Consider the following 7049-nt stretch of genomic DNA (forward strand, 5'->3'; position numbering starts at 1 on the left):
AAGTTCCTGGCTTAGGGAAGAGCACTGGAAATGGAAAAAGTGGCACATTCAGGAGAGAAGTTCAATATGGAAGAGGAACTGGAAAGTGGGAATGGAATGGACCCAGGAGAGAGAAGCAAGGGTCTTCTGAGCCATGCTAAGCTTTTTCCCAGGTTCCTGGGAGGCCACTGAAAGTTTAGGCAGAGAAACTGAGCCATGTACACGGCCTACAGTGTAGGGAAAGGGCTGGAAGACAAGACTGCAGTCAGCCAGTTAAGACGCAGACATCCGGACCAGAGAGAAAGAGGGCCCAGGCTAGTCATGGCCAAGGGGCCACGGTGAAGTAGTTTGGTCGTGGCAGTATTAAGTAGCAGCTGGGCACGGTGGCTCATGCCTATAATCCTAGTACTTTAAGAGGCTGAGGTGGGCAGATTGTCTGAGCCGAGGAGTTCGAGACCAGCCTGGGCAACATGGAGAAACCCCGTCTCTACTAAAAATACAAAAAATACGAGGCCAACAAACATATGACAAAATGCTCATCATCACTGGTCATTAGAGAAATGCAAATCAAAACTACATTGACATACCACCTCACGCCAGTTAGAATGGCGATCATTAAAAAATCTGAAGACAACAGATGCTGGAGAGGATGTGGAGAAATAGGAACACTTTTACACTGTTGGTGGGAGTGTAAATTAGTTCAACCATTGTGGAAGAAAGTGTGGCGATTCCTCAAGGACCTAGAAATAGAAATTCCATTTGACCCAGCAATCCCATTACTGGGTATATACCCAAAGGATTATAAATCATTCTATTATACAGACACGTGCACATGTATGTTCATGGCGGCACTGTTTACAATAGCAAAGACTTGGAACCAACCCAAATGCCCATTCACGATAGACTGGACAAAGAAAATGTGGCACATATACACCATGGAATACTATGCAGCCATCAAAAATGATGAGTTTGTGTCCTTTGTAGGCACGTGGATAAATCTGGAAACCATAATTCTCAGCAATCTGACACAAGAACAGAAAATCAAACACTGCATGTTCTCACTCATGGGCAGGTGTTGAACAATGAGAACACATGGACACAGGGAGGGGAACATCACACAGTGGGGTCTGTTGGGGGTGGCTAGGGGAGGGACAGCGGGGGGGTAGCTTTGGGAGGAATAACCGGGGGAGAAATGCCAAATATAGTATGCGTAATGGGGGGATGGAGGCAGAAAACCACATTGGCATGTATGTACCTATGCAACAATCCTGCATGATCTGCACATGTACCCCAGAACCTAAGTACAATTAAAAAAAAACAAGAAGAAAAATTCACAACAACAGCACAACAAAATACAAAAAAATAGCTGGATGTGGTAGTGAGCACCTGTAATCCCAGCTACTCGGGATGCTGAGGCGGGAGAATCGCTTGAACCCAGGAGGCGGAGGGTGACAGAGCGAGACTCCGTCTCAAAAAAAAAAAAAAGAAAAAGAAAAAAGGAAAGAAAAAGAAAGAACTTAAAGGATTGAAAGCCTGCATGGAATGGCTCACAGACTGGGTGCCATCTTTGATCGTGAGTTCTGTGAAGGCGGACATTTGTCCCTTCTTAGTCTCTCATGCCTGATATGCCACCTGCTAAATGCGTGTCTCACACTTCCTTTACTTCCCACTCCTTCGATGTGACATAACCACCTGCATTAAGTGTTTGAGGGCAGGAATTACAGGGGAGAGAGATCTTTCTCTTTTGGTCTTGTCATTAAATCAGCTGCCTCAAATTATTTTTAGACTAAGGACAGGTACAAATAAATGAATAGGAAGTTGCTCTCAGAGACAGCGTGCGAGTGTGCTCTTTGTGAAATTCCACCATGGTGTACCATGGCCAGGGTCAGAAAGTGCAGGTTATGGTGTAGCCCATCAACCTCATCTTCTGATATTTACAAAATAGATCGCGGATTCGGGTGTGGCTCTATGAGCAAGTGAATATGCGGATAGAAGGCTGTATCGTTGGTTTTGATGAGTATATGAACCTCGTATTAGATGATGCAGAAGAGATTCATTCTAAAACAAAGTCAAGAAAACAACTGGGTCGGATCATGCTAAAAGAAGATAATAGTACTCTGCTACAAAGTGCCTCCAACTAGAAATGACCACTGAAGTGAGAAATCGTTGAGAAGGACACATTTTGTTTTTAGATGTCCTTTGTCCAGTGTGAACATTTATTCATATTGTTTTGATTACCCTTATGTTATTACAAGATGTCAATAAATGCTATGGGATTTTTTGTATTAAAAAATTTACATTGAAAAAATAAAAATAAGTAAATAAATGAATAGGAATAGTCACACATCTGTGCAGGAATAATTAGACATCTTTGAGAAGGGGAAAACAGGTGTAAAATAGATTTATTTATTTATTTTGAGATGGAGTCTCGCTCTGTTGCCCAGGGTGGAGGGCAGCAGTGTGATCTTGGCTCTCTGCAACCTCAGCTGATTCTCCTGCCTCAGCCTCCCGAGTAGCTGGGACTATAGGCACGTGCCACCACACTGGGCTAATTTTTGTATTTTTAGTAGAGACAGGGTTTCATCAATTGGCCAGGCTGGAAATTTACTTTCAAATAGTAAGGGCCAGCATCATTACAGCTGCAATATAGTTTATTTCTCAGGACAATCTCTCTGGTGTTCTGATTACTAGCTCCATTTTACAGATGAGAAAACGAAGGCTAGGAGAAGCTAAGAACCTTACCCAAGGTCGTCCAGCTAGAGACCCAGCATTCCCGCTCAGCCCTTCTGACTTCAAAGCTTGGCTTCCCTCCACTAGAGTACACCGCTCCTCCCTGATTTCTGGCGTAGACACAGTGGGAAGTAGGAGGCAAGACGAACAGTGGATTTAGAGAAGGCCTGAACCTGGAAGTCTCTGCCTGGGTTCTGACGTCTAGCTCTTTGAGATTCTGTGATGCAGGTGAGCTCTAGGGTGCTCTCTCCGGCCAGTTCTAGCCCATCATCGCCGAACCCAGCCCTGAAAGAATGCTCCCATAGAAGGCACTGCTAAGCCCTCCTGTTTCTGTGCAAATGGGAAGCACACTGCCTCCCACAGCTTCCCTGGGGCAAAGAACTGAAAGCTCTGGACCAAGAGGCAGACCCTTTTCTGGGCATGAACTGCCTGTCCTGCCAGTAGAAATTCCAAACTTGGACTGACGGTGACTCTCCCAAGGTCACTGACAGTGCCGGGCCTTTCTGAGAAGCCGGTCATGGTGTCCGATGGTATACCCCGTGGCTGTGGGCCGCTGCCCCCACGCCCACCCTGCTGTTTAGCCTAAACGGCTCAATCAGACTTCAAAATGCATTCGAATGCATTTATTGGATTCTTTCTATTTACTAGACTCTATGACAGATGGGAAGCCCTTGAGCTTTTTAAAACGGAACTCTTTTATCGTGGGTTGGTTTCATCACTGACTTGATCAGATTCGTTAAGCTAGTTGAGCCCCCATTTTCCCTCTGAGACAAATGGAATAATCTTAACATTCATCTAATCTTTATCATCCTTATAAGTATGTAAAGTAATATCTGCACAGCACTTGGCCCATAATAGGCAGTGAATGGTGGTGGCTATTGTTATTAATAACAACCAACGCATTGGCCACATAGTAGGTGCTCAATAAAATGTAAGGATTGGAAATCAGGCTCCAAGTGCTCCCTTTAATTCCCCATTTGATTTCCACTCAGAGCGGGGAAGGTATAGGAGAAGAAAGGGGAAATCCAATGTATTTGGTGTTTGGAAACATGACATCAAAAAATGTCTCTCTCTCTTTCTCTCTCTCTCTCTCTGGGTCTCTCTCTCTTGATAGGGTCTCGCTCTGTGGCCCAGGATGGAGTGCATGGTGGGATTTTGACTCACTCCAACCATCCACTGTCCTACAAGTATGCTTGACTAATTTTTGTATTTTTAGTAGGGTTGAGGTTTTGACCTCAAGTGATCCTTCCTCTTCAGCCTCCCAAAGTGTTGGGATTACAGGCATGAGCCACTGCGACTGGCCCCAAAAATGTCTGTTTTCAAGTCACAATTCTTTTCTTTCCTGCAGCTGTCAGGGGCTAGAATTACTTAGGAACTGTGGCCAGGTTTTTGGGAGATGGGTCGGTGGAGGAAAGACCCACTCAGATGAAAAAGATAACACACCAGACGAATGGTCCCTCCAGTGCTTATGTCATCTGGCAGAGCCCCCCAAGTAAGGAGGAATTTCCCTTGTACCTGACAATAACATTTTTTCAAAATAAAATATGTTGAGTCTGAGAAGTTTATCTTGGCTGAGCATTGTACCATTAACTCAAGATTAAATGCATCCTGTCCAAATTCTTTTGCTACTTGTAATGGGTCTCAGGCTCGTGGTCTCCAGATGTTGATTCTATGAGTGTCCCAAGAAAAGACGCTAATTGCTGTTTGTGGTGGAAGCATGGAAGTGGGGCTGTGGTCGCTGTCCCGGCACACTCCCCACGTGCCCCTGCAGAGCCAAGGCAGGACTCCCCCGGCCACTGCAGCCTCGCCTGCTGAAGTGCACAAGGTTGGCGGAGGTTCAGCTGGGTCCCTCCCTGCACACTGTCTTTAGCTAAAAGCAGCTGCCATGCAGTCCCTCTAGTGGGGCAACCGGACCTCACAATTGACTGATGTTGGGGAACAAAAGCCGAGCCCTTTGGTGCTTCAGTTTGGGACAAGTTCAAAGTGCCACCCCAGCTCCAGAGCTCTGACCCTTATGAGGTTGGCTGAGGCTGTTGTGAGGGCTTCCGAATTAAACTTCTTCTGGCCACACTTTCTTTCTTTTTTGAGATGGAGTCTTGCTCTGTCACCCAGGCGGGAGTGCAGTAGTACCATCTCGGCAACCTCCGCCTCCTGGGTTTAAGCGATTCTCCTACCTAAGCCTCCCAAGTAGCTGGGATTACAGGTGCGCACCACCATGCCTGGCTAATTTTTGTGTTTTTAGTAGAGAGGAGGTTTCTCCATGTTGACCAGGCTGGTCTCGAACTCCTGACCTTAAGTGATCCACCCGACTGGGCCTCCCAAAGTGCTGGGATAACAGGCATGAGCCACCATGCCCGACACAAAATTCTTCACTTCTCTGAAGGGGGTAATTCAGAGGATGTTCCCTATAAACTTACTGCACCTCCATTTCCAGCTCAGAGATGTAGCTACCAGGAAGGGTTGGAGGAAGCAGACTGTGTATGGGATTTTGAAGTTCGATCACTCACCAGCCAGTTGACCGTAAGGACCCCATCTCTTGTGGCAGCGGAGGACTGATTGTCCCACGCATGCTGTGCAATTGGTAAAGATTCCGTGACACACTTGGGTGGAACAGCTATCGAAAGGAATGCACAGGAGGTGCAAGACCTCAGGAGTTGGAAAGTCTGGTAAGAGGGGGAGAACAATGGTGGGAGGTGGCTGTTGCTGAGAACCGTTGATACATTTGAGAAAGCCAGTGGAAGGCTGAGAGTGATTAATCATGAAGGTCAAGTGTGGCAGCCAGAGGACCTCCTTGGTAGCATACGAAGAGACCATCATCTCTCACAACTTGAGGGCAGAAAAGGCTGGGTATCAGGCCCAAGATTGAATTTTTTTTTTTTTTTTTCAGACACAGTCTTACTCTGTTGTCCAGGCTGGAGTGTAGTGGCGTGATCTCGGCTCACTGCAGCCTCCACCTCCTGGGTTCAAGCCATTTTCCTGCCTCAACCTCCCAAGTAGCTGGGATTACAAGCATGAGCCAACATGGCCCGCTAACTTTTTTTTTGTATTTTTAGTAGAGATGGGGTTTCACCATGCTGGTCAGGCTGGTCTCGAACTCCTGACCTCAAATGATCTGCCTGCCTTGGCCTCCCAAAGTTCTGGGATTACAGATGTGAGCTACCGTGCCCAGCCCAGGATTGAATTTATGACTTGCACCACCCCAGATATTGTCACATTCTTAACCCTATGGAGTCTGTGATGCCAAGGTCAGGGTCCTTGTGCCAGAGCCGTGAGACTTCAGTGCAGTTCAATGCCTCCCTCCCTCTCCCCAGCCCTGCCCCCTTCACTCCTCACAAGAACACCCCCAAAAGAGTCTTCCTGTACCCTAATCTCAATTTCAGAATCAGCTTTCCACGGAACCCCACATTGGACAGGGCACACGGCCATACCAATGTGATCAGTTCCCCACCAGCAGGGCTCCGCATGGGTTTGGATGACTTTCCCAGTTTCTCCTCAGTCTTTACAGTTACTATTCTCTGCACCTGAAGCCCGGCTCCTGGGCGACTTGCTGCAGCTCGTCACTCAGCCTTCAGCTCAAATCCGGCTCCCTCGAAAGCTGAAGAAGTATCCCTGTCACGCCTACTCAGTTTCTGTATTTCACGTCACCCTGTTTTCTTTGCTTCACAGCCCTGACAAGCATTTGAAACTATTTGCTCATTTATTTGTTTATTTTACTTTCCATCCCTCCCACTAGAGGGAAGTTTCATGAAGCCCCAGGCCAGTGTTTAGTGTTGTGCTGGGGTGCTATATAAATATTTTTGAAGGCAATAAATAAATAAATAAGGAAAAGAAAGAATGGAAAGAAGAAAGGAAAAAAGGAGGAGTATTGGGGTTCAAATTCTGACTTTGGGTCAGCTACTCAGGAGGCTGAACCAGGAGAATCGTTTGAACCCAGGAGGTGGAGGTTGCAGTGAGCCGGGATCGCGCCACTGCCCTCCAGCCTGGAGACAGTCCAGATTCCATCTCAAAAAAAAAAAAAAATTCTAACTCTGGTGAACCTAGAAAGTTTCTTTGACTTCTCTCAGCTTTTGCTGCCTTCTACGTCAACAGGGGATGCAAATTCTTTTTGAAATTCAATTAGATACTTTGGGCAGAGAGCCCACGTTTTGTTTCTTCCCCTGGACACACCTGGAACGTTCTCTTTAGAATAGCACTTAAAGGCCGGGCGCGGTGGCTCAAGCCTGTAATCCCAGCACTTTGGGAGGCCGAGGCGGGTGGATCACAAGGTCAAGAGATCGAGACCATCCTGGTCAACATGGTGAAACCCCGTCTCTACTAAAAATACAAAAACATTAGCTGGG

The 7049-nt window shown here is 46.7% G+C and overlaps 1 pseudogene; it reads left to right on the forward strand.

Annotated features, from left to right (window-relative positions):
* The first annotated feature begins 1844 nt into the window (after positions 1-1844).
* Positions 1845-2280, forward strand: LOC116561901 (annotated as a pseudogene).
* Positions 2281-7049: the final 4769 nt, after the last annotated feature.

Source organism: Sapajus apella, unplaced genomic scaffold (genome assembly GCF_009761245.1).
Source record: "Sapajus apella isolate SASKATOON/1434 unplaced genomic scaffold, GSC_monkey_1.0 scaffold31, whole genome shotgun sequence".
Taxonomy (NCBI): domain Eukaryota; kingdom Metazoa; phylum Chordata; class Mammalia; order Primates; family Cebidae; genus Sapajus; species Sapajus apella.